This window comes from Phalangium opilio, unplaced genomic scaffold (genome assembly GCF_054372755.1).
Source record: "Phalangium opilio isolate 3A_F unplaced genomic scaffold, DU_Popi_V2 ptg000054l_1, whole genome shotgun sequence".
Lineage (NCBI taxonomy): Eukaryota > Metazoa > Arthropoda > Arachnida > Opiliones > Phalangiidae > Phalangium > Phalangium opilio.
The window spans coordinates 3912385-3933833 of NW_028324173.1; the positions used below are offsets into that span (position 1 = coordinate 3912385).

The 21449-nt window shown below is 35.8% G+C and overlaps 31 pseudogenes; all 31 read left to right on the forward strand.

Moving 5' to 3' along the window:
• The first annotated feature begins 240 nt into the window (after positions 1-240).
• LOC149670874 (5S ribosomal RNA) lies at positions 241-359 on the forward strand (annotated as a pseudogene).
• A 361-nt stretch (positions 360-720) lies between these two features.
• LOC149670875 (5S ribosomal RNA) lies at positions 721-839 on the forward strand (annotated as a pseudogene).
• A 359-nt stretch (positions 840-1198) lies between these two features.
• Positions 1199-1317, forward strand: LOC149670876 (5S ribosomal RNA; annotated as a pseudogene).
• A 361-nt stretch (positions 1318-1678) lies between these two features.
• On the forward strand, positions 1679-1797 carry LOC149670877 (5S ribosomal RNA; annotated as a pseudogene).
• A 616-nt stretch (positions 1798-2413) lies between these two features.
• Positions 2414-2532, forward strand: LOC149670878 (5S ribosomal RNA; annotated as a pseudogene).
• Positions 2533-2894: 362 nt separating this feature from the next.
• LOC149670879 (5S ribosomal RNA) lies at positions 2895-3013 on the forward strand (annotated as a pseudogene).
• Positions 3014-3372: 359 nt separating this feature from the next.
• Positions 3373-3491, forward strand: LOC149670880 (5S ribosomal RNA; annotated as a pseudogene).
• Positions 3492-3852: 361 nt separating this feature from the next.
• LOC149670881 (5S ribosomal RNA) lies at positions 3853-3971 on the forward strand (annotated as a pseudogene).
• Positions 3972-4332: 361 nt separating this feature from the next.
• On the forward strand, positions 4333-4450 carry LOC149670882 (5S ribosomal RNA; annotated as a pseudogene).
• Positions 4451-4812: 362 nt separating this feature from the next.
• Positions 4813-4931, forward strand: LOC149670883 (5S ribosomal RNA; annotated as a pseudogene).
• A 362-nt stretch (positions 4932-5293) lies between these two features.
• LOC149670884 (5S ribosomal RNA) lies at positions 5294-5411 on the forward strand (annotated as a pseudogene).
• A 137-nt stretch (positions 5412-5548) lies between these two features.
• LOC149670885 (5S ribosomal RNA) lies at positions 5549-5667 on the forward strand (annotated as a pseudogene).
• Positions 5668-6029: 362 nt separating this feature from the next.
• On the forward strand, positions 6030-6148 carry LOC149670886 (5S ribosomal RNA; annotated as a pseudogene).
• Positions 6149-6286: 138 nt separating this feature from the next.
• On the forward strand, positions 6287-6389 carry LOC149670887 (5S ribosomal RNA; annotated as a pseudogene).
• A 122-nt stretch (positions 6390-6511) lies between these two features.
• On the forward strand, positions 6512-6630 carry LOC149670888 (5S ribosomal RNA; annotated as a pseudogene).
• A 362-nt stretch (positions 6631-6992) lies between these two features.
• LOC149670889 (5S ribosomal RNA) lies at positions 6993-7110 on the forward strand (annotated as a pseudogene).
• A 362-nt stretch (positions 7111-7472) lies between these two features.
• On the forward strand, positions 7473-7590 carry LOC149670890 (5S ribosomal RNA; annotated as a pseudogene).
• Positions 7591-7951: 361 nt separating this feature from the next.
• LOC149670891 (5S ribosomal RNA) lies at positions 7952-8070 on the forward strand (annotated as a pseudogene).
• A 137-nt stretch (positions 8071-8207) lies between these two features.
• On the forward strand, positions 8208-8310 carry LOC149670892 (5S ribosomal RNA; annotated as a pseudogene).
• Positions 8311-8432: 122 nt separating this feature from the next.
• On the forward strand, positions 8433-8551 carry LOC149670893 (5S ribosomal RNA; annotated as a pseudogene).
• Positions 8552-8912: 361 nt separating this feature from the next.
• On the forward strand, positions 8913-9030 carry LOC149670894 (5S ribosomal RNA; annotated as a pseudogene).
• Positions 9031-9392: 362 nt separating this feature from the next.
• On the forward strand, positions 9393-9510 carry LOC149670895 (5S ribosomal RNA; annotated as a pseudogene).
• Positions 9511-9647: 137 nt separating this feature from the next.
• On the forward strand, positions 9648-9766 carry LOC149670896 (5S ribosomal RNA; annotated as a pseudogene).
• A 137-nt stretch (positions 9767-9903) lies between these two features.
• LOC149670897 (5S ribosomal RNA) lies at positions 9904-10006 on the forward strand (annotated as a pseudogene).
• Positions 10007-10128: 122 nt separating this feature from the next.
• Positions 10129-10247, forward strand: LOC149670898 (5S ribosomal RNA; annotated as a pseudogene).
• Positions 10248-10608: 361 nt separating this feature from the next.
• On the forward strand, positions 10609-10727 carry LOC149670899 (5S ribosomal RNA; annotated as a pseudogene).
• A 359-nt stretch (positions 10728-11086) lies between these two features.
• LOC149670900 (5S ribosomal RNA) lies at positions 11087-11205 on the forward strand (annotated as a pseudogene).
• A 137-nt stretch (positions 11206-11342) lies between these two features.
• On the forward strand, positions 11343-11445 carry LOC149670901 (5S ribosomal RNA; annotated as a pseudogene).
• A 123-nt stretch (positions 11446-11568) lies between these two features.
• LOC149670902 (5S ribosomal RNA) lies at positions 11569-11686 on the forward strand (annotated as a pseudogene).
• A 363-nt stretch (positions 11687-12049) lies between these two features.
• LOC149670903 (5S ribosomal RNA) lies at positions 12050-12167 on the forward strand (annotated as a pseudogene).
• A 601-nt stretch (positions 12168-12768) lies between these two features.
• LOC149670904 (5S ribosomal RNA) lies at positions 12769-12887 on the forward strand (annotated as a pseudogene).
• Positions 12888-21449: the final 8562 nt, after the last annotated feature.

Sequence of the window (21449 nt, forward strand, 5' to 3'; positions counted from 1 at the left end):
TTAACTTGCACTCTCGGCAACGGCCATATCACGCTGAAAACACCGGTTCACGTCCGATCACCGAAGTTAAGCAGCGTCGAGCGCATACAGTACTTGGGAATACTGCGTGCCGTTTGTTTTTTCACTTTTGTTTCCTCTTTTAAATTCCACCAGATATGAAAAAAGCAAACATATCTTCTTTTTGTTATTGTTTTTTAAAGATGAAGGTTAATTAAATTCAAATTATTAACTAGCACTCTCGGCAACGGCCATATCACGCTGAATACATCGGTTCTCGTCCGATAACCGAAGTTAAGCAGCGTCGAGCGCAGTCAGTACTTGGGAGGGCGACCACTTAGGAACACTGCGTGCCGTTAGCTTTTTCACTTTTTTTTCCTCTTTTAAATTCCAATAGATATGAAAAAAGCAAACATATTTTCTTTTTGTTATTGTTTGAAAAAGATGAAGGTTAATTTGTCTCACTTAATTTAAATTCGAATTACTATCCAGCACTCTCGGCAACGGCCATATCACGCTGAGAACACCGGTTCTCGTCCGATCGCCGACGTTAGCAGCGTCGAGCGCAGTCAGTACTTGGGAATACTGCGTGCCGTTTGCTTTTTCACTTTTGTTTCCTCTTTCAAATTCCACCAGATATGAAAAAAGCAAACATATCTTCTTTTTGTTATTGTTTTGTAAAGATGAAAGTTAATTAAAATCAAATTATTAACTAGCATTCTCGGCAACGGCCATATCACGCTGAATACACCGGTTCTCGTCCGATAATCGAAGTTAAGCGGCGTCGAGCGCAGTCACTACTTGGGAGGGAGACCACTTAGGAACACTGCGTGCCGTTGGCTTTTACACTTTTTTTTCCTCTTTTAAATTTTAATAGATATGAAAAAAGCAAACATGTTTTCTTTTTGTTATTGTTTTAAAATGATGAAGGTTAATTTGTCTCACTTAATTTAAATTCGAATTATTAACTAGCACTCTCGGTAACGGCCATATCACGCTGAAAACACCGGTTCACGTCCAATCACCGAAGTTAAGCAGCGTCGAGCGCATACAGTACTTGGGAATACTGCGTGCCGTTGGCTTTTTCACTTTTGTTTCCTCTTTCAAATTCCACCAGATATGAAAAAAGCAAACATATCTTTTTGTTATTGTTTTATAAAGATGAAAGTTAATTAAATTCAAATTATTAACTAGCACTCTCGGCAACGGCCATATCACGCTGAATACACCGGTTCTCGTCCGATAACCGAAGTTATGCGGCGTCGAGCGCAGTCACTACTTGGGAGAGAGACCACTTAGGAACACTGCGTGCCGTTGGCTTTTTCACTTTTTTTTCCTCTTTTAAATTTTAATAGATATGAAAAAAGCAAACATGTTTTCTTTTTGTTATTGTTTTAAAATGATGAAGGTTAATTTGTCTCACTTAATTTAAATTCGAATTATTAACTAGCACTCTCGGTAACGGCCATATCACGCTGAAAACACCGGTTCACGTAGGATCACCGAAGTTAAGCAGCGTCGAGCGCATACAGTACTTGGGAATACTGCGTGCCGTTGGCTTTTTCACTTTTGTTTCCTCCTTTAAATTCCACCAGATATGAAAAAACAAACATATCTTCTTTTTGTTATTGTTTTATAAAGATGAAGGTTAATTAAATTCAAATTATTAACTAGCACTCTCGGCAACGGCCGTATCACGCTGAATACACCGGTTCTCGTCCGATAACCGAAGTTAAGCAGCGTCGAGCGCAGTCAGTACTTGGGAGGGCGACCACTTAGGAACACTGCGTGCCGTTAGCTTTTTCACTTTTTTTTCCTCTTTTAAATTCCAATAGATATGAAAAAAGCAAACATATTTTCTGTTTGTTATTGTTTTCAAAAGATGAAGGTTAATTTGTCTCACTTAATTTAAATTCGAATTATTATCTAGCACTCTCGGCAACGGCCATATCACGCTGAGAACACCGGTTCTCGTCCGATCGCCGACGTTAGCAGCGTCGAGCGCAGTCAGTACTTGGGAATACTGCGTGCCGTTTGCTTTTTCACTTTTGTTTCCTCTTTCAAATTCCACCAGATATGAAAAAAGCAAACATATCTTCTTTTTGTTATTGTTTTATAAAGATGAAAGTTAAGTAAATTCAAATTATTAACTAGCACTCTCGGCAACGGCCATATCACTCTGAATACACCGGTTCACGTCCGATAACCGAATTTAGCAGCGTCGAGCGCAGTCACTACTTGGGAGGGAGACCACTTAGGAACACTGCGTGCCGTTGACTTTTTCACTTTTTTTTCCTCTTTTAAATTTTAATAGATATGAAAAAAGCAAACATGTTTTCTTTTTGTTATTGTTTTAAAATGATGAAGGTTAATTTGCCTCACATAATTTAAATTCGAATTATTAACTAGCACTCTCGGCAACGGCCATATCACACTGAAAACACCGATTCTCGTCCGATAACCGAAGTTAATCAGCGTCGAGCGCAGTCATTACTTGGGAGGGAGACCACTTAGGAACACTGCGTGCCGTTGGCTTTTTCACTTTTTTTTCCTCTTTTAAATTTTAATAGATATGTAAAAAGCAAACAGGTTTTCTTTTTGTTATTGTTTTAAAATGATGAAGGTTAATTTGTCTCACTTAATTTAAATTCGAATTATTAACTAGCACTCTCGCCAACGGCCATATAACGCTGAAAACACCGGTTTACGTCCGATCACCGAAGTTAAGCAGCGTCGAGCGCATACAGTACTTGGGAATACTGCGTGCCGTTCGCTTTTTCACTTTTGTTTCCTCCTTTAAATTCCACCAGATATGAAAAAAGCAAACATATCTTCTTTTTGTTATTGTTTTATAAAGATGAAGGTTAATTAAATACAAATTATTAACTAGCACTCTCGGCAACGGCCATATCACGCTGAATACACCGGTTCTCGTCCGATAACCGAAGTTAAGCGGCGTCGAGCGCAGTCACTACTTGGGAGGGAGACCACTTAGGAACACTGCGTGCCGTTGGCTTTTACACTTTTTTTTCCTCTTTTAAATTTTAATAGATATGAAAAAAGCAAACATGTTTTCTTTTTGTTATTGTTTTAAAATGATGAAGGTTAATTTGTCTCACTTAATTTAAATTCGAATTATTAACTAGCACTCTCGGTAACGGCCATATCACGCTGAAAACACCGGTTCACGTCCAATCACCGAAGTTAAGCAGCGTCGAGCGCATACAGTACTTGGGAATACTGCGTGCCGTTGGCTTTTTCACTTTTGTTTCCTCTTTCAAATTCCACCAGATATGAAAAAAGCAAACATATCTTTTTGTTATTGTTTTATAAAGATGAAAGTTAATTAAATTCAAATTATTAACTAGCACTCTCGGCAACGGCCATATCACGCTGAATACACCGGTTCTCGTCCGATAACCGAAGTTATGCGGCGTCGAGCGCAGTCACTACTTGGGAGAGAGACCACTTAGGAACACTGCGTGCCGTTGGCTTTTTCACTTTTTTTTCCTCTTTTAAATTTTAATAGATATGAAAAAAGCAAACATGTTTTCTTTTTGTTATTGTTTTAAAATGATGAAGGTTAATTTGTCTCACTTAATTTAAATTCGAATTATTAACTAGCACTCTCGGTAACGGCATATCACGCTGAAAACACCGGTTCACGTAGGATCACCGAAGTTAAGCAGCGTCGAGCGCATACAGTACTTGGGAATACTGCGTGCCGTTGGCTTTTTCACTTTTGTTTCCTCCTTTAAATTCCACCAGATATGAAAAAAGCAAACATATCTTCTTTTTGTTAATGTTTTATAAAGATGAAGGTTAATTAAATTCAAATTATTAACTAGCACTCTCGGCAACGGCCGTATCACGCTGAATACACCGGTTCTCGTCCGATAACCGAAGTTAAGCAGCGTCGAGCGCAGTCAGTACTTGGGAGGGCGACCACTTAGGAACACTGCGTGCCGTTAGCTTTTTCACTTTTTTTTCCTCTTTTAAATTCCAATAGATATGAAAAAAGCAAACATATTTTCTGTTTGTTATTGTTTTAAAAAGATGAAGGTTAATTTGTCTCACTTAATTTAAATTCGAATTATTATCTAGCACTCTCGGCAACGGCCATATCACGCTGAGAACACCGGTTCTCGTCCGATCGCCGACGTTAGCAGCGTCGAGCGCAGTCAGTACTTGGGAATACTGCGTGCCGTTTGCTTTTTCACTTTTGTTTCCTCTTTCAAATTCCACCAGATATGAAAAAAGCAAACATATCTTCTTTTTGTTATTGTTTTATAAAGATGAAAGTTAAGTAAATTCAAATTATTAACTAGCACTCTCGGCAACGGCCATATCACGCTGAATACACCGGTTCACGTCCGATAACCGAATTTAGCAGCGTCGAGCGCAGTCACTACTTGGGAGGGAGACCACTTAGGAACACTGCGTGCCGTTGACTTTTTCACTTTTTTTTCCTCTTTTAAATTTTAATAGATATGAAAAAAGCAAACATGTTTTCTTTTTGTTATTGTTTTAAAATGATGAAGGTTAATTTGCCTCACATAATTTAAATTCGAATTATTAACTAGCACTCTCGGCAACGGCCATATCACACTGAAAACACCGATTCTCGTCCGATAACCGAAGTTAATCAGCGTCGAGCGCATACAGTACTTGGGAATACTGCGTGCCGTTGGCTTTTTCACTTTTGTTTCCTCCTTTAAATTCCACCAGATATGAAAAAAGCAAACATATCTTCTTTTTGTTATTGTTTTATAAAGATGAAGGTTAATTAAATTCAAATTATTAACTAGCACTCTCGGCAACGGCCATATCACGCTGAATACACCGGTTCTCGTCCGATAACCGAAGTTAAGCAGCGTCGAGCGCAGTCAGTACTTGGGAGGGCGACCACTTAGGAACACTGCGTGCCGTTAGCTTTTTCACTTTTTTTTTCCTCTTTTAAATTCCAATAGATATGAAAAAAGCAAACATATTTTCTGTTTGTTATTGTTTTAAAAAGATGAAGGTTAATTTGTCTCACTTAATTTAAATTCGAATTATTATCTAGCACTCTCGGCAACGGCCATATCACGCTGAGAACACCGGTTCTCGTCCGATCGCCGACGTTAGCAGCGTCGAGCGCAGTCAGTACTTGGGAATACTGCGTGCCGTTTGCTTTTTCACTTTTGTTTCCTCTTTCAAATTCCACCAGATATGAAAAAAGCAAACATATCTTCTTTTTGTTATTGTTTTATAAAGATGAAAGTTAAGTAAATTCAAATTATTAACTAGCACTCTCGGCAACGGCCATATCACGCTGAATACACCGGTTCACGTCCGATAACCGAAGTTAGCAGCGTCGAGCGCAGTCACTACTTGGGAGGGAGACCACTTAGGAACACTGCGTGCCGTTGACTTTTTCACTTTTTTTTCCTCTTTTAAATTTTAATAGATATGAAAAAAGCAAACATGTTTTCTTTTTGTTATTGTTTTAAAATGATGAAGGTTAATTTGTCTCACATAATTTAAATTCGAATTATTAACTAGCACTCTCGGCAACGGCCATATCACACTGAAAACACCGATTCTCGTCCGATAACCGAAGTTAATCAGCGTCGAGCGCAGTCATTACTTGGGAGGGAGACCACTTAGGAACACTGCGTGCCGTTGGCTTTTTCACTTTTTTTTCCTCTTTTAAATTTTAATAGATATGTAAAAAGCAAACAGGTTTTCTTTTTGTTATTGTTTTAAAATGATGAAGGTTAATTTGTCTCACTTAATTTAAATTCGAATTATTAACTAGCACTCTCGCCAACGGCCATATAACGCTGAAAACACCGGTTTACGTCCGATCACCGAAGTTAAGCAGCGTCGAGCGCATACAGTACTTGGGAATACTGCGTGCCGTTCGCTTTTTCACTTTTGTTTCCTCTTTCAAATTCCACCAGATATGAAAAAAGCAAACATATCTTCTTTTTGTTATTGTTTTATAATGATGAAGGTTAATTAAATTCAAATTATTAACTAGCACTCTCGGCAACGGCCATATCACGCTGAATACACCGGTTCTCGTCCGATAACCGAAGTTAAGCAGCGTCGAGCGCAGTCACTACTAGGGAGGGAGACCACTTAGGAACACTGCGTGCCGTTGGCTTTTTCACTTTTTTTTTTCCTCTTTTAAATTTTAATAGATATGAAAAAAGCAAACATGTATTCTTTTTTTATTGTTTTAAAATGATGAAGGTTAATTTGTCTCACTTAATTTAAATTCGAATTATTAACTAGCACTCTCGGTAACGGCCATATCACGCTGAAAACACCGGTTCACGTCCGATCACCGAAGTTAAGCAGCGTCGAGCGCATACAGTACTTGGGAATACTGCGTGCCGTTGGCTTTTTCACTTTTGTTTCCTCCTTTAAATTCCACCAGATATGAAAAAAGCAAACATATCTTCTTTTTGTTATTGTTTTATAAAGATGAAGGTTAATTAAATTCAAATTATTAACTAGCACTCTCGGCAACGGCCATATCACGCTGAATACACCGGTTCTCGTCCGATAACCGAAGTTAAGCAGCGTCGAGCGCAGTCAGTACTTGGGAGGGCGACCACTTAGGAACACTGCGTGCCGTTAGCTTTTTCACTTTTTTTTTCCTCTTTTAAATTCCAATAGATATGAAAAAAGCAAACATATTTTCTGTTTGTTATTGTTTTAAAAAGATGAAGGTTAATTTGTCTCACTTAATTTAAATTCGAATTATTATCTAGCACTCTCGGCAACGGCCATATCACGCTGAGAACACCGGTTCTCGTCCGATCGCCGACGTTAGCAGCGTCGAGCGCAGTCAGTACTTGGGAATACTGCGTGCCGTTTGCTTTTTCACTTTTGTTTCCTCTTTCAAATTCCACCAGATATGAAAAAAGCAAACATATCTTCTTTTTGTTATTGTTTTATAAAGATGAAAGTTAAGTAAATTCAAATTATTAACTAGCACTCTCGGCAACGGCCATATCACGCTGAATACACCGGTTCACGTCCGATAACCGAAGTTAGCAGCGTCGAGCGCAGTCACTACTTGGGAGGGAGACCACTTAGGAACACTGCGTGCCGTTGACTTTTTCACTTTTTTTTCCTCTTTTAAATTTTAATAGATATGAAAAAAGCAAACATGTTTTCTTTTTGTTATTGTTTTAAAATGATGAAGGTTAATTTGTCTCACATAATTTAAATTCGAATTATTAACTAGCACTCTCGGCAACGGCCATATCACACTGAAAACACCGATTCTCGTCCGATAACCGAAGTTAATCAGCGTCGAGCGCAGTCATTACTTGGGAATACTGCGTGCCGTTGGCTTTTTCACTTTTGTTTCCTCCTTTAAATTCCACCAGATATGAAAAAAGCAAACATATCTTCTTTTTGTTTTTGTTTTATAAAGATGAAGGTTAATTAAATTCAAATTTTTAACTAGCACTCTCGGCAACGGCCATATCACGCTGAATACACCGGTTCACGTCCGATAACCGAAGTTAGCAGCGTCGAGCGCAGTCACTACTTGGGAGGGAGACCACTTAGGAACACTGCGTGCCGTTGACGTTTTCACTTTTTTTTCCTCTTTTAAATTTTAATAGATATGAAAAAAGCAAACATGTTTTCTTTTTGTTATTGTTTTAAAATGATGAAGGTTAATTTGCCTCACATAATTTAAATTCGAATTATTAACTAGCACTCTCGGCAACGGCCATATCACACTGAAAACATCGATTCTCGTCCGATCGCCGACGTTAGCAGCGTCGAGCGCAGTCAGTACTTGGGAATACTGCGTGCCGTTTGCTTTTTCACTTTTGTTTCCTCTTTCAAATTCCACCAGATATGAAAAAAGCAAACATATCTTCTTTTTGTTATTGTTTTATAATGATGAAGGTTAATTAAATTCAAATTATTAACTAGCACTCTCGGCAACGGCCATATCACGCTGAATACACCGGTTCTCGTCCGATAACCGAAGTTAAGCAGCGTCGAGCGCAGTCACTACTAGGGAGGGAGACCACTTAGGAACACTGCGTGCCGTTGGCTTTTTCACTTTTTTTTTCCTATTTAAATTTTAATAGATATGAAAAAAGCAAACATGTTTTCTTTTTGTTATTGTTTTAAAATGATGAAGGTTAATTTGTCTCACTTAATTTAAATTCGAATTATTAACTAGCACTCTCGGTAACGGCCATATCACGCTGAAAACACCGGTTCACGTCCGATCACCGAAGTTAAGCAGCGTCGAGCGCATACAGTACTTGGGAATACTGCGTGCCGTTGGCTTTTTCACTTTTGTTTCCTCCTTTAAATTCCACCAGATATGAAAAAAGCAAACATATCTTCTTTTTGTTATTGTTTTATAAAGATGAAGGTTAATTAAATTCAAATTATTAACTAGCACTCTCGGCAACGGCCATATCACGCTGAATACACCGGTTCTCGTCCGATAACCGAAGTTAAGCAGCGTCGAGCGCAGTCAGTACTTGGGAGGGCGACCACTTAGGAACACTGCGTGCCGTTAGCTTTTTCACTTTATTTTCCTCTTTTAAATTCCAATAGATATGAAAAAAGCAAACATATTTTCTGTTTGTTATTGTTTTAAAAAGATGAAGGTTAATTTGTCTCACTTAATTTAAATTCGAATTATTATCTAGCACTCTCGGCAACGGCCATATCACGCTGAGAACACCAGTTCTCGTCCGATCGCCGACGTTAGCAGCGTCGAGCGCAGTCAGTACTTGGGAATACTGCGTGCCGTTTGCTTTTTCACTTTTGTTTCCTCTTTCAAATTCCACCAGATATGAAAAAAGCAAACATATCTTCTTTTTGTTATTGTTTTATAAAGATGAAAGTTAAGTAAATTCAAATTATTAACTAGCACTCTCGGCAACGGCCATATCACGCTGAATACACCGGTTCACGTCCGATAACCGAAGTTAGCAGCGTCGAGCGCAGTCACTACTTGGGAGGGAGACCACTTAGGAACACTGCGTGCCGTTGACTTTTTCACTTTTTTTTCCTCTTTTAAATTTTAATAGATATGAAAAAAGCAAACATGTTTTCTTTTTGTTATTGTTTTAAAATGATGAAGGTTAATTTGTCTCACATAATTTAAATTCGAATTATTAACTAGCACTCTCGGCAACGGCCATATCACACTGAAAACACCGATTCTCGTCCGATAACCGAAGTTAATCAGCGTCGAGCGCAGTCATTACTTGGGAATACTGCGTGCCGTTGGCTTTTTCACTTTTGTTTCCTCCTTTAAATTCCACCAGATATGAAAAAAGCAAACATATCTTCTTTTTGTTATTGTTTTATAAAGATGAAGGTTAATTAAATTCAAATTATTAACTAGCACTCTCGGCAACGGCCATATCACGCTGAATACACCGGTTCACGTCCGATAACCGAAGTTAGCAGCGTCGAGCGCAGTCACTACTTGGGAGGGAGACCACTTAGGAACACTGCGTGCCGTTGACGTTTTCACTTTTTTTTCCTCTTTTAAATTTTAATAGATATGAAAAAAGCAAACATGTTTTCTTTTTGTTATTGTTTTAAAATGATGAAGGTTAATTTGCCTCACATAATTTAAATTCGAATTATTAACTAGCACTCTTGGCAACGGCCATATCACACTGAAAACACCGATTCTCGTCCGATAACCGAAGTTAATCAGCGTCGAGCGCAGTCATTACTTGGGAGGGAGACCACTTAGGAACACTGCGTGCCGTTGGCTTTTTCACTTTTTTTTCCTCTTTTAAATTTTAATAGATATGTAAAAAGCAAACAGGTTTTCTTTTTGTTATTGTTTTAAAATGATGAAGGTTAATTTGTCTCACTTAATTTAAATTCGAATTATTAACTAGCACTCTCGCCAACGGCCATATAACGCTGAAAACACCGGTTTACGTCCGATCACCGAAGTTAAGCAGCGTCGAGCGCATACAGTACTTGGGAATACTGCGTGCCGTTGGCTTTTTCACTTTTGTTTCCTCCTTTAAATTCCACCAGATATGAAAAAAGCAAACATATCTTCTTTTTGTTATTGTTTTATAAAGATGAAGGTTAATTAAATTCAAATTATTAACTAGCACTCTCGGCAACGGCCATATCACGCTGAATACACCGGTTCTCGTCCGATAACCGAAGTTAAGCAGCGTCGAGCGCAGTCAGTACTTGGGAGGGCGACCACTTAGGAACACTGCGTGCCGTTAGCTTTTTCACTTTTTTTTCCTCTTTAAAATTCCAATAGATATGAAAAAAGCAAACATATTTTCTTTTTGTTATTGTTTTAAAAAGATGAAGGTTAATTTGTCTCACTTAATTTAAATTCGAATTATTATCTAGCACTCTCGGCAACGGCCATATCACGCTGAGAACACCGGTTCTCGTCCGATCGCCGACGTTAGCAGCGTCGAGCGCAGTCAGTACTTGGGAATACTGCGTGCCGTTTGCTTTTTCACTTTTGTTTCCTCTTTCAAATTCCACCAGATATGAAAAAAGCAAACATATCTTCTTTTTGTTATTGTTTTATAATGATGAAGGTTAATTAAATTCAAATTATTAACTAGCACTCTCGGCAACGGCCATATCACGCTGAATACACCGGTTCTCGTCCGATAACCGAAGTTAAGCAGCGTCGAGCGCAGTCACTACCAGGGAGGGAGACCACTTAGGAACACTGCGTGCCGTTGGCTTTTTCACTTTTTTTTCCTCTTTTAAATTTTAATAGATATGAAAAAAGCAAACATGTTTTCTTTTTGTTATTGTTTTAAAATGATGAAGGTTAATTTGTCTCACTTAATTTAAATCCGAATTATTAACTAGCACTCTCGGCAACGGCCATATCACGCTAAAAACACCGGTTCAAGTCCGATCACCGAAGTTAAGCAGCGTCGAGCGCATACAGTATTTGGGAATACTGCGTTCCGTTTGTTTTTTCACTTTTGTTTCCTCTTTCAAATTCCACCAGATATGAAAAAAGCAAACATATCTTTTTGTTATTGTTTTATAAAGATGAAAGTTAATTAAATTCAAATTATTAACTAGCACTCTCGGCAACGGCCATATCACGCTGAATACACCGGTTCTCGTCCGATAACCGAAGTTATGCGGCGTCGAGCGCAGTCACTACTTGGGAGAGAGACCACTTAGGAACACTGCGTGCCGTTGGCTTTTTCACTTTTTTTTCCTCTTTTAAATTTTAATAGATATGAAAAAAGCAAACATGTTTTCTTTTTGTTATTGTTTTAAAATGATGAAGGTTAATTTGTCTCGCTTAATTTAAATTCGAATTATTAACTAGCACTCTCGGTAACGGCCATATCACGCTGAAAACACCGGTTCACGTCCGTTCACCGAAGTTAAGCAGCGTCGAGCGCATACAGTACTTGGGAATACTGCGTGCCGTTGGCTTTTTCACTTTTGTTTCCTCCTTTAAATTCCACCAGATATGAAAAAAGCAAACATATCTTCTTTTTGTTATTGTTTTATAAAGATGAAGGTTAATTAAATTCAAATTATTTACTAGCACTCTCGGCTACGGCCATATCACGCTGAATACACCGGTTCTCGTCCGATAACCGAAGTTAAGCAGCGTCGAGCGCAGTCAGTACTTGGGAGGGCGACCACTTAGGAACACTGCGTGCCGTTAGCTTTTTCACTTTTTTTTTTCCTCTTTTAAATTCCAATAGATATGAAAAAAGCAAACATATTTTCTGTTTGTTATTGTTTTAAAAAGATGAAGGTTAATTTGTCTCACTTAATTTAAATTCGAATTATTATCTAGCACTCCCGGCAACGGCCATATCACGCTGAGAACACCGGTTCTCGTCCGATCGCCGACGTTAGCAGCGTCGAGCGCAGTCAGTACTTGGGAATACTGCGTGCCGTTTGCTTTTTCACTTTTGTTTCCTCTTTCAAATTCCACCAGATATGAAAAAAGCAAACATATCTTCTTTTTGTTATTGTTTTATAAAGATGAAAGTTAAGTAAATTCAAATTATTAACTAGCACTCTCGGCAACGGCCATATCACGCTGAATACACCGGTTCACGTCCGATAACCGAAGTTAGCAGCGTCGAGCGCAGTCACTACTTGGGAGGGAGACCACTTAGGAACACTGCGTGCCGTTGACTTTTTCACTTTTTTTTCCTCTTTTAAATTTTAATAGATATGAAAAAAGCAAACATGTTTTCTTTTTGTTATTGTTTTAAAATGATGAAGGTTAATTTGTCTCACATAATTTAAATTCGAATTATTAACTAGCACTCTCGGCAACGGCCATATCACACTGAAAACACCGATTCTCGTCCGATAACCGAAGTTAATCAGCGTCGAGCGCAGTCATTACTTGGGAATACTGCGTGCCGTTGGCTTTTTCACTTTTGTTTCCTCCTTTAAATTCCACCAGATATGAAAAAAGCAAACATGTTTTCTTTTTGTTATTGTTTTAAAATGATGAAGGTTAATTTGTCTCACATAATTTAAATTCGAATTATTATCTAGCACTCCCGGCAACGGCCATATCACACTGAAAACACCGGTTCACGTCCGATCACCGAAGTAAAGCAGCGTCGAGCGCATACAGTACTTGGGAATACTGCGTGCCGTTGGCTTTTCCACTTTTGTTTCCTCTTTAAATTCCACCAGATATGAAAAAAGCAAACATATCTTCTTTTTGTTATTGTTTTATAATGATGAAGGTTAATTAAATTCAAATTATTAACTAGCACTCTCGGCAACGGCCATATCACGCTGAATACACCGGTTCTCGTCCGATAACCGAAGTTAAGCAGCGTCGAGCGCAGTCACTACTAGGGAGGGAGACCACTTAGGAACACTGCGTGCCGTTGGCTTTTTCACTTTTTTTTTCCTCTTTTAAATTTTAATAGATATGAAAAAAGCAAGTATGTTTTCTTTTTGTTATTGATTTAAAATGATGAAGGTTTATTTGTCTCACTTAATTTAAATTCGAATTATTAACTAGCACTCTCGGCAACGGCCATATCACGCTAAAAACACCGGTTCACGTCCGATCACCGAAGTTAAGCAATACGTGAACAAACAAACCCCTCCATAGAAAATGCATTAAACTATACTTTGCAGGCTCGTAACTCTGTTTCTACTGGAGATACGGGGATGTCCTTTGAGTATGTTATAGTCCAATTTGTCCCCCATCTAATCATACTAAAAACATTGAGCTACAACAAACAGGGGCCGAGTAATTAAGCTAAACGTAAACAAACAACCCGTCCATAGGAAATGCATAAGACTATACTTTGCAGGCCCATAACTCTGTGTCTACTAGAGATACGGGGATGTCCTTAGGATATGTTATAGTCCAAATTGTCCCTCATCTAACCATTTTAAAAACATTGAGCTACGACAAACAGGGGCCGAGATATTAAGCAAAATGTTCGTCAACTTTGGTATCGTCTCACTTATTGTTATTATGTTACTTATGATTTTTGCACTAAATTTTGGAGGCTCATAACTCTTGTTCTACAAGAGATACTGGGATCTCCTTTGGATATGTTATAGTACTCTTCGCTAACCATACAAGGATACTTTAAACTTGAGGCTACCTTAATATCGTCGTCAACTTATTTTTTGTCTCACTTATTGTTAGAAGGTTACTTTTGATTTTTGAAAGTAAACTTTGCAGGCTCGTAACTCTGTTTTTACTGGAGATACGGGGATGTCCTTTGAGTATGTTATAGACCAATTTGTCCCCCATCTAGCCATACTAAGAATTAGGGCTACGACAAACAGTAGTCGAGTAATTAAGCTAATCGTAAACAAACAAACCCCTCCATAGGAAATACATTAGACTAAATTCTGGAGGCTCGTAACTCTGGTTCTACCAGAGATACGGGGATGTAAATAATGTGACCTTGACACAAATGTTCGGATAATTATAAAGGTCTTTGCATGTTCCAACCTGTGGCCTTCCGGGAGTGAGGCGGATGCGATAACCGCTACACTAAAGATATGTTATTATTTTTAATCGAAAGAACAGGGTCAAGTAATTAAGCAATACGTGAACAAACAAACCCCTCCATAGAAAATGCATTAGACTAAATTCTGGAGGCTCGTAACTCTGGTTCTACCAGAGATACGGGGATGTAAATAATGTGACCTTGACACAAATGTTCGGATAATTATAAAGGTCTTTGCATGTTCGAACCTGTGGCCTTCCGGGAAACAACCCGTCCATAGGAAATGCATTAGACTATACTTTGCAGGCCCATAACTCTGTGTCTACTAGAGATACGGGGATGTCCTTAGGATATGTTATAGTCCAAATTGTCCCCCTTCTAACCATACTAAAAACTTTGGGTTACGACGAACAGGGACCGAGTACTTAAGCAAAACGTAAAGAAACAAACCCCCTCCATAGGGGTTTGTTTGTTTACGATTAGCTTAATTACTCAACTACGAGCCTGCAAAGTATAGTCTAATGCATTTCCTATGGAGGGGGTTTGTTTCGTAACGTTTTGCTTAAGTACTCGGCCCCTGTTTGTCGTAGCCCAAAGTTTTTAGTATGGTTAGATGGGGGACAATTTGGACTATAAAATATCCTAAGGACATCCCCGTATCTCTAGTAGACACAGAGTTATGGGCCTGCAAAGTATAGTCTTATGCATTTCCTATGGAGGGGTTGTTTGTTTACGTTTAGCCTAATTACTCGGACCCTGTTTGTCGTAGCCCAAAGTTTTTAGTATGCATAGATGGGGGACAAATTGGACTAAAACATACTCAAAGGACATCTCCGTATCTCCAGTAGAAACAGAGTTACGAGCCTGCAAAGTTTATTTTCAAAACTCAAAAGTAACCTTCTAACAATAAGTGAGACAAAAAGTAAGTTGACGACGATATTGCGGTAGCCTCAAGTTTAAAGTATCCTTGTATGGGGATCAAAGAGTACTATAACATATCCAAAGGAGATCCCAGTATCTCTTGTAGAACAAGAGTTATGAGCCTCCAAAGTTTAGTGCAAAAATCATAAGTAACATAATAAAAATAAGTGAGACGATACCAAAGTTGACGAACATTTTGCTTAATATCTCGGCCCCTGTTTGTCGTAGCTCAATGTTTTTAGTATGGTTAGATGGGGGACAATTTGGACTATAACATTTCCTAAGGACATCCCCGTATCTCTAGTAGACACAGAGTTACGAGCCTGCAAAGTATAGTCTAATGCATTTTCTATGGAGGGGTTTGTTTGTTCACGTATTGCTTAATTACTTGACCCTGTTCTTTCGATTAAAAATAATAACATATCTTTAGTGTAGCGGTTATCGCATCCGCCTCACTCCCGGAAGGCCACAGGTTCGAAACCGCGAAGTTTTTTTTATAATTATCCGAACATATGTGTCAAGGTCACATTATTTACATCCCCGTATCTCTAGTAGACACAGAGTTATGGGCCTGCAAAGTATAGTCTAATGCATTTCCTATGGAGGGGTTGTTTTTTTACGTTTAACTTATTAACTCGGCCCCTGTTTGTCGTAGCCCAAAGTTTTTAGTATGGTTAGATGGGGGACAATTTGGACTATAACATATCCGAAGGACATCCTCGTATCTCCAGTAGAAACAGAGTAACGAGCCTGCAAATTATAGTCTAACTCATTTCCTATGGAGGGGGCTTGTTTCTTTACGTTTTGCCTAAGTACTCGGCTCCTGTTTGTCGTAACCCAAATATTTTAATATGGTTAGATGGGGGACACGTTGGACAATACCATACTCAAAGGACATCCCCGTATCTCGAGTAGAAACAGAGTTACGAGCCTGCAAAAAATAGTCTAATGCATTTCCTATGGAGGGGTTGTTTGTTTACGTTTAGCTTAATTACTCGGCCCCTGTTTGTCGTAGCTCAATGTTTTTAGTATGGCAAACGTTTGACCGAATTCAGCTTAATTCCCTATAAAACACTCATTAAAAGTGATTTCATCTCGATTGAACAATAAACAAAAATGTACCTCGATTTTTAATAATATTTTCAAAATCGACGTTTCTCGGCCAGAGAAACACATTTTGAGTTTTTCTTCACTATTTTCAAATATAACCACTGAAACCATTATTTTTGTACTTTTTGCTTTAATTCAAGCAAATGTAACGATATTCATTCAAAAAACTGTTAAAATTAAATTTTCAATAAGAAATCGTTGTGACGAATTTTGTATCTTGAAGAAAAAAAACATGCGATTTTTTCGGTACCTTTTTTAATGCATTTTTTTCTGGACAAACGTTTGACCGAATTCAGCTTAATTCCCTATAAAACACTCATTAAAAGTGATTTCATCTCGATTGAACAATAAACAAAAATGTACCTCGATTTTTAATAATATTTTCAAAATCGACGTTTCTCGGCCAGAGAAACACATTTTGAGTTTTTCTTCACTATTTTCAAATATAACCACTGAAACCATTATTTTTGTACTTTTTGCTTTAATTCAAGCAAATGTAACGATATTCATTCAAAAAACTGTTAAAATTAAATTTTCAATAAGAAATCGTTGTGACGAATTTTGTATCTTGAAGAAAAAAAACATGCGATTTTTTCGGTACCTTTTTGAATGCATTTTTTTCTGGACAAACGTTTGACCGAATTCAGCTTAATTCCCTATAAAACACTCATTAAAAGCGATTTCATCTCGATTGAACAATAAACAAAAATGTACCTCGATTTTTAATAATATTTTCAAAATCGACGTTTCTCGGCCAGAGAAACACATTTTGAGTTTTTCTTCACTATTTTCAAATATAACCACTGAAACCATTATTTTTGTACTTTTTGCTTTAATTTAAGCAAATGTAACGATATTCATTCAAAAAACTGTTAAAATTAAATTTTCAATAAGAAATCGTTGTGACGAATTTTGTATCTTGAAGAAAAAAAACATGCGATTTTTTCGGTACCTTTTTGAATGCATCTTTTTCTGGACATATATTTGACCGAATTCAGCTTAATTCCCTATAAAACACTCATTAAAAGTGATTTCATCTCGATTGAACGATAAATAAAAATGTACCTCGATTTTTAATAATATTCTCAAAATCGACGTTTCTCGGCCAGAGAAACGCATTTTGAGTATTTCTTCACTATTTTCAAATATAACCACTGAAACCATTATTTTTGTACTTTTTGCTTTAATTCAAGCAAATATATCGATATTCATTTAAAAAACTGTTAAAATTCAATTTTCAATAAGAAATCGTACTCCCAGATTTTGTATCTTGAAGAAAAAAAACATGCGATTTTTTCGGTACTTTTTAGAATGCATTTTTTTCTGGACAAATATTTGACCGAATTCAGCTTAATTCCCTATAAAACACTCACTAAAAGTGATTTCATCTCGATTGAACAATAAATAAAAATGTACCTCGATTTTTAATAATATTTTCAAAATCGACGTTTCTCGGCCAGAGAAACACATTTTGAGTATTTCTTCACTATTTTCAAATATAACCTCTGAAACCATTATTTTTGTACTTTTTGTTTTACTTCAAGCAAATGTAACGATATTCATACAAAAAGCTGTTAAAATTCAATGTTCAATAAAAAATCGTAGTCACGGATTTTGTATCTAGAAGAAAAAAAATGCGATTTTTTCGGTAGACTTTTGAATGCATTTTTTTCTGGACAAATTTTTGACCGAATTCAGCTTAATTCTCTATAAAACACTCATTAAAAGTGATTTCATCTCGATTGAACAATAAACAAAAATGTACCTCGATTTTTAATAATATTTTCAAAATCGACGTTTCTCGGCCAGAGAAACACATTTTGAGTTTTTCTTCACTATTTTCAAATATAACCACTGAAACCATTATTTTTGTACTTTTTGCTTTAATTCAAGCAAATGTAACGGTATTCATTCAAAAAACTGTTAAAATTAAATTTTCAATAAGAAATCGTTGTGACGAATTTTGTATCTTGAAGAAAAAAAATGCGATTTTTTCGGTAGACTTTTGAATGCATTTTTTTCTGGACAAATTTTTGACCGAATTCAGCTTAATTCCCTATAAAACACTCATTTAAAGTGATTTCATCTCGATTGAACAATAAATAAAAATGTACCTCGATTTTTAATAATATTCTCAAAATCGACGTTTCTCGGCCAGAGAAACACATTTTGAGTATTTCTTCACTATTTTCAAATATAACCTCTGAAACCATTATTTTTGTACTTTTTGTTTTAATTCAAGCAAATGTAACGATATTCATACAAAAAGCTGTTAAAATTCAATGTTCAATAAGAAATCGTAGTCACGGATTTTGTATCTAGAAGAAAAAAAATGCGATTTTTTCGGTAGACTTTTGAATGCATTTTTTTCTGGACAAATTTTTGACCGAATTCAGCTTAATTCCCTATAAAACACTCATTAAAAGTGATTTCATCTCGATTGAACAATAAATAAGAATGTACATCGATTTTTAATAATATTTTCAAAATCGACGTTTCTCGGCCAGAGAAACACATTTTGAGTTTTTCTTCACTATTTTCAAATATAACCACTGAAACCATTATTTTTGTACTTTTTGCTTTAATTCAAGCAAATGTAACGATATTCATTCAAAAAACTGTTAAAATTAAATTTTCAATAAGAAATCGTTGTGACGAATTTTGTATCTTGAAGAAAAAAAACATGCGATTTTTTCGGTACCTTTTTGAATGCATTTTTTTCTGGACATATATTTGACCGAATTCAGCTTAATTCCCTATAAAACACTCATTAAAAGTGATTTCATCTCGATTGAACAATAAATAAAAATGTACCTCGATTTTTAATAATATTCTCAAAATCGATGTTTCTCGGCCAGAGAAACACATTTTGAGTATTTCTTCGAGAAACGTCGATTTTGAAAATATTATTAAAAATCGAGGTACATTTTTATTTATTGTTCAATCGAGATGAAATCACTTTTAGTGAGTGTTTTATAGGGAATTTAGCTGAATTCGGTCAAATATTTGTCCAGAAAAAAATGCATTCTAAAAAGTACCGAAAAAATCGCATGTTTTTTTCTTCAAGATTCAAAATCTGTGGGTACGATTTCTTATTGAAAATTGAATTTTAACAGTTTTTTGAATGAATATCGTTATATTTGCTTGAATTAAAGCAAAAAGTACAAAAATAATGGTTTCAGTGGTTATATTTGAAAATAGTGAAGAAATACTCAAAATGTGTTTCTCTGGCCGAGAAACGTCGATTTTGAGAATATTATTAAAAATCGAGGTACATTTTTATTTATTGTTCAATCGAGATGAAATCACTTTAAATGAGTGTTTTATAGGGAATTAAGCTGAATTCGGTCAAATATATGTCCAGAAAAAAATGCATTCAAAAAGGTACCGAAAAAATCGCATGTTTTTTTTCTTCAAGATACAAAATTCGTCACAACGATTTCTTATTGAAAATTAAATTTTAACAGTTTTTTGAATGAATATCGTTACATTTGCTTGAATTAAAGCAAAAAGTACAAAAATAATGGTTTCAGTGGTTATATTTGAAAATAGTGAAGAAAAACTCAAAATGTGTTTCTCTGGCCGAGAAACGTCGATTTTGAAAATATTATTAAAAATTGAGGTACATTTTTGTTTATTGTTCAATCGAGATGAAATCACTTTTAATGAGTGTTTTATAGGGAATTAACCTGAATTCGGTCAAACGTTTGTCCAGAAAAAAATGCATTCAAAAAGGTACCGAAAAAATCGCATGTTTTTTTTCTTCAAGATACAAAATTCGTCACAACGATTTCTTATTGAAAATTTAATTTTAACAGTTTTTTGAATGAATATCGTTACATTTGCTTGAATTAAAGCAAAAAGTACAAAAATAATGGTTTCAGTGGTTATATTTGAAAATAGTGAAGAAAAACTCAAAATGTGTTTCTCTGGCCGAGAAACGTCGATTTTGAAAATATTATTAAAAATCGAGGTACATTTTTGTTTATTGTTCAATCGAGATGAAATCACTTTTAATGAGTGTTTTATAGGGAATTAAGCTGAATTCGGTCAAACGTTTGTCCAGAAAAAAATGCCTTAAAAAAGTACCGAAAAAATCGCATGTTTTTTTTCTTCGACATACAAAATTCGTCACAACGATTTCTTATTGAAAATTGAATTTTAACAGTTTTTTGAATGAATATCGTTATATTTGCTTGAATTAAAGCAAAAAGTACAAAAATAATGGTTTCAGTGGTTATATTTGAAAATAGTGAATAAATACTCAAAATGTGTTTCTCTGGCCGAGAAACGTCGATTTTGAGAATATTATTAAAAATCGAGGTACATTTTTATTTATTGTTCAATCGAGATGAAATCACTTTTAATGAGTGTTTTATAGGGAATTAAGCTGAATTCGGTCAAATATATGTCCAGAAAAAAATGCATTCAAAAAGGTACCGAAAAAATCGCATGTTTTTTTTCTTCAAGATACAAAATTCGTCACAACGATTTCTTATTGAAAATTTAATTTTAACAGTTTTTTGAATGAATATCGTTACATTTGCTTGAATTAAAGCAAAAAGTACAAAAATAATGGTTTCAGTGGTTATATTTGAAAATAGTGAAGAAAAACTCAAAATGTGTTTCTCTGGCCGAGAAACGTCGATTTTGAAAATATTATTAAAAATCGAGGTACATTTTTGTTTATTGTTCAATCGAGATGAAATCACTTTTAATGAGTGTTTTATAGGGAATTAAGCTGAATTCGGTCAAACGTTTGTCCAGAAAAAAATGCATTAAAAAAGTACCGAAAAAATCGCATGTTTTTTTTCTTCGACATACAAAATTCGTCACAACGATTTCTTATTGAAAATTGAATTTTAACAGCTTTTTGAATGAATATCGTTATATTTGCTTGAATTAAAGCAAAAAGTACAAAAATAATGGTTTCAGTGGTTATATTTGAAAATAGTGAAGAAATACTCAAAATGTGTTTCTCTGGCCGAGAAACGTCGATTTTGAAAATATTATTAAAAATCGATGTACATTCTTATTTATTGTTCAATCGAGATGAAATCACTTTTAATGAGTGTTTTATAGGGAATTAAGCTGAATTCGGTCAAACGTTTGTCCAGAAAAAAATGCATTCAAAAAGGTACCGAAAAAATCGCATGTTTTTTTTCTTCAAGATACAAAATCCGTCACAACGATTTCTTATTGAAAATTTAATTTTAACAGTTTTTTGAATGAATATCGTTACATTTGCTTGAATTAAAGCAAAAAGTACAAAAATAATGGTTTCAGTGGTTATATTTGAAAATAGTGAAGAAAAACTCAAAATGTGTTTCTCTGGCCGAGAAACGTCGATTTTGAAAATATTATTAAAAATCGAGGTACATTTTTGTTTATTGTTCAATCGAGATGAAATCACTTTTAATGAGTGTTTTATAGGGAATTAAGCTGAAT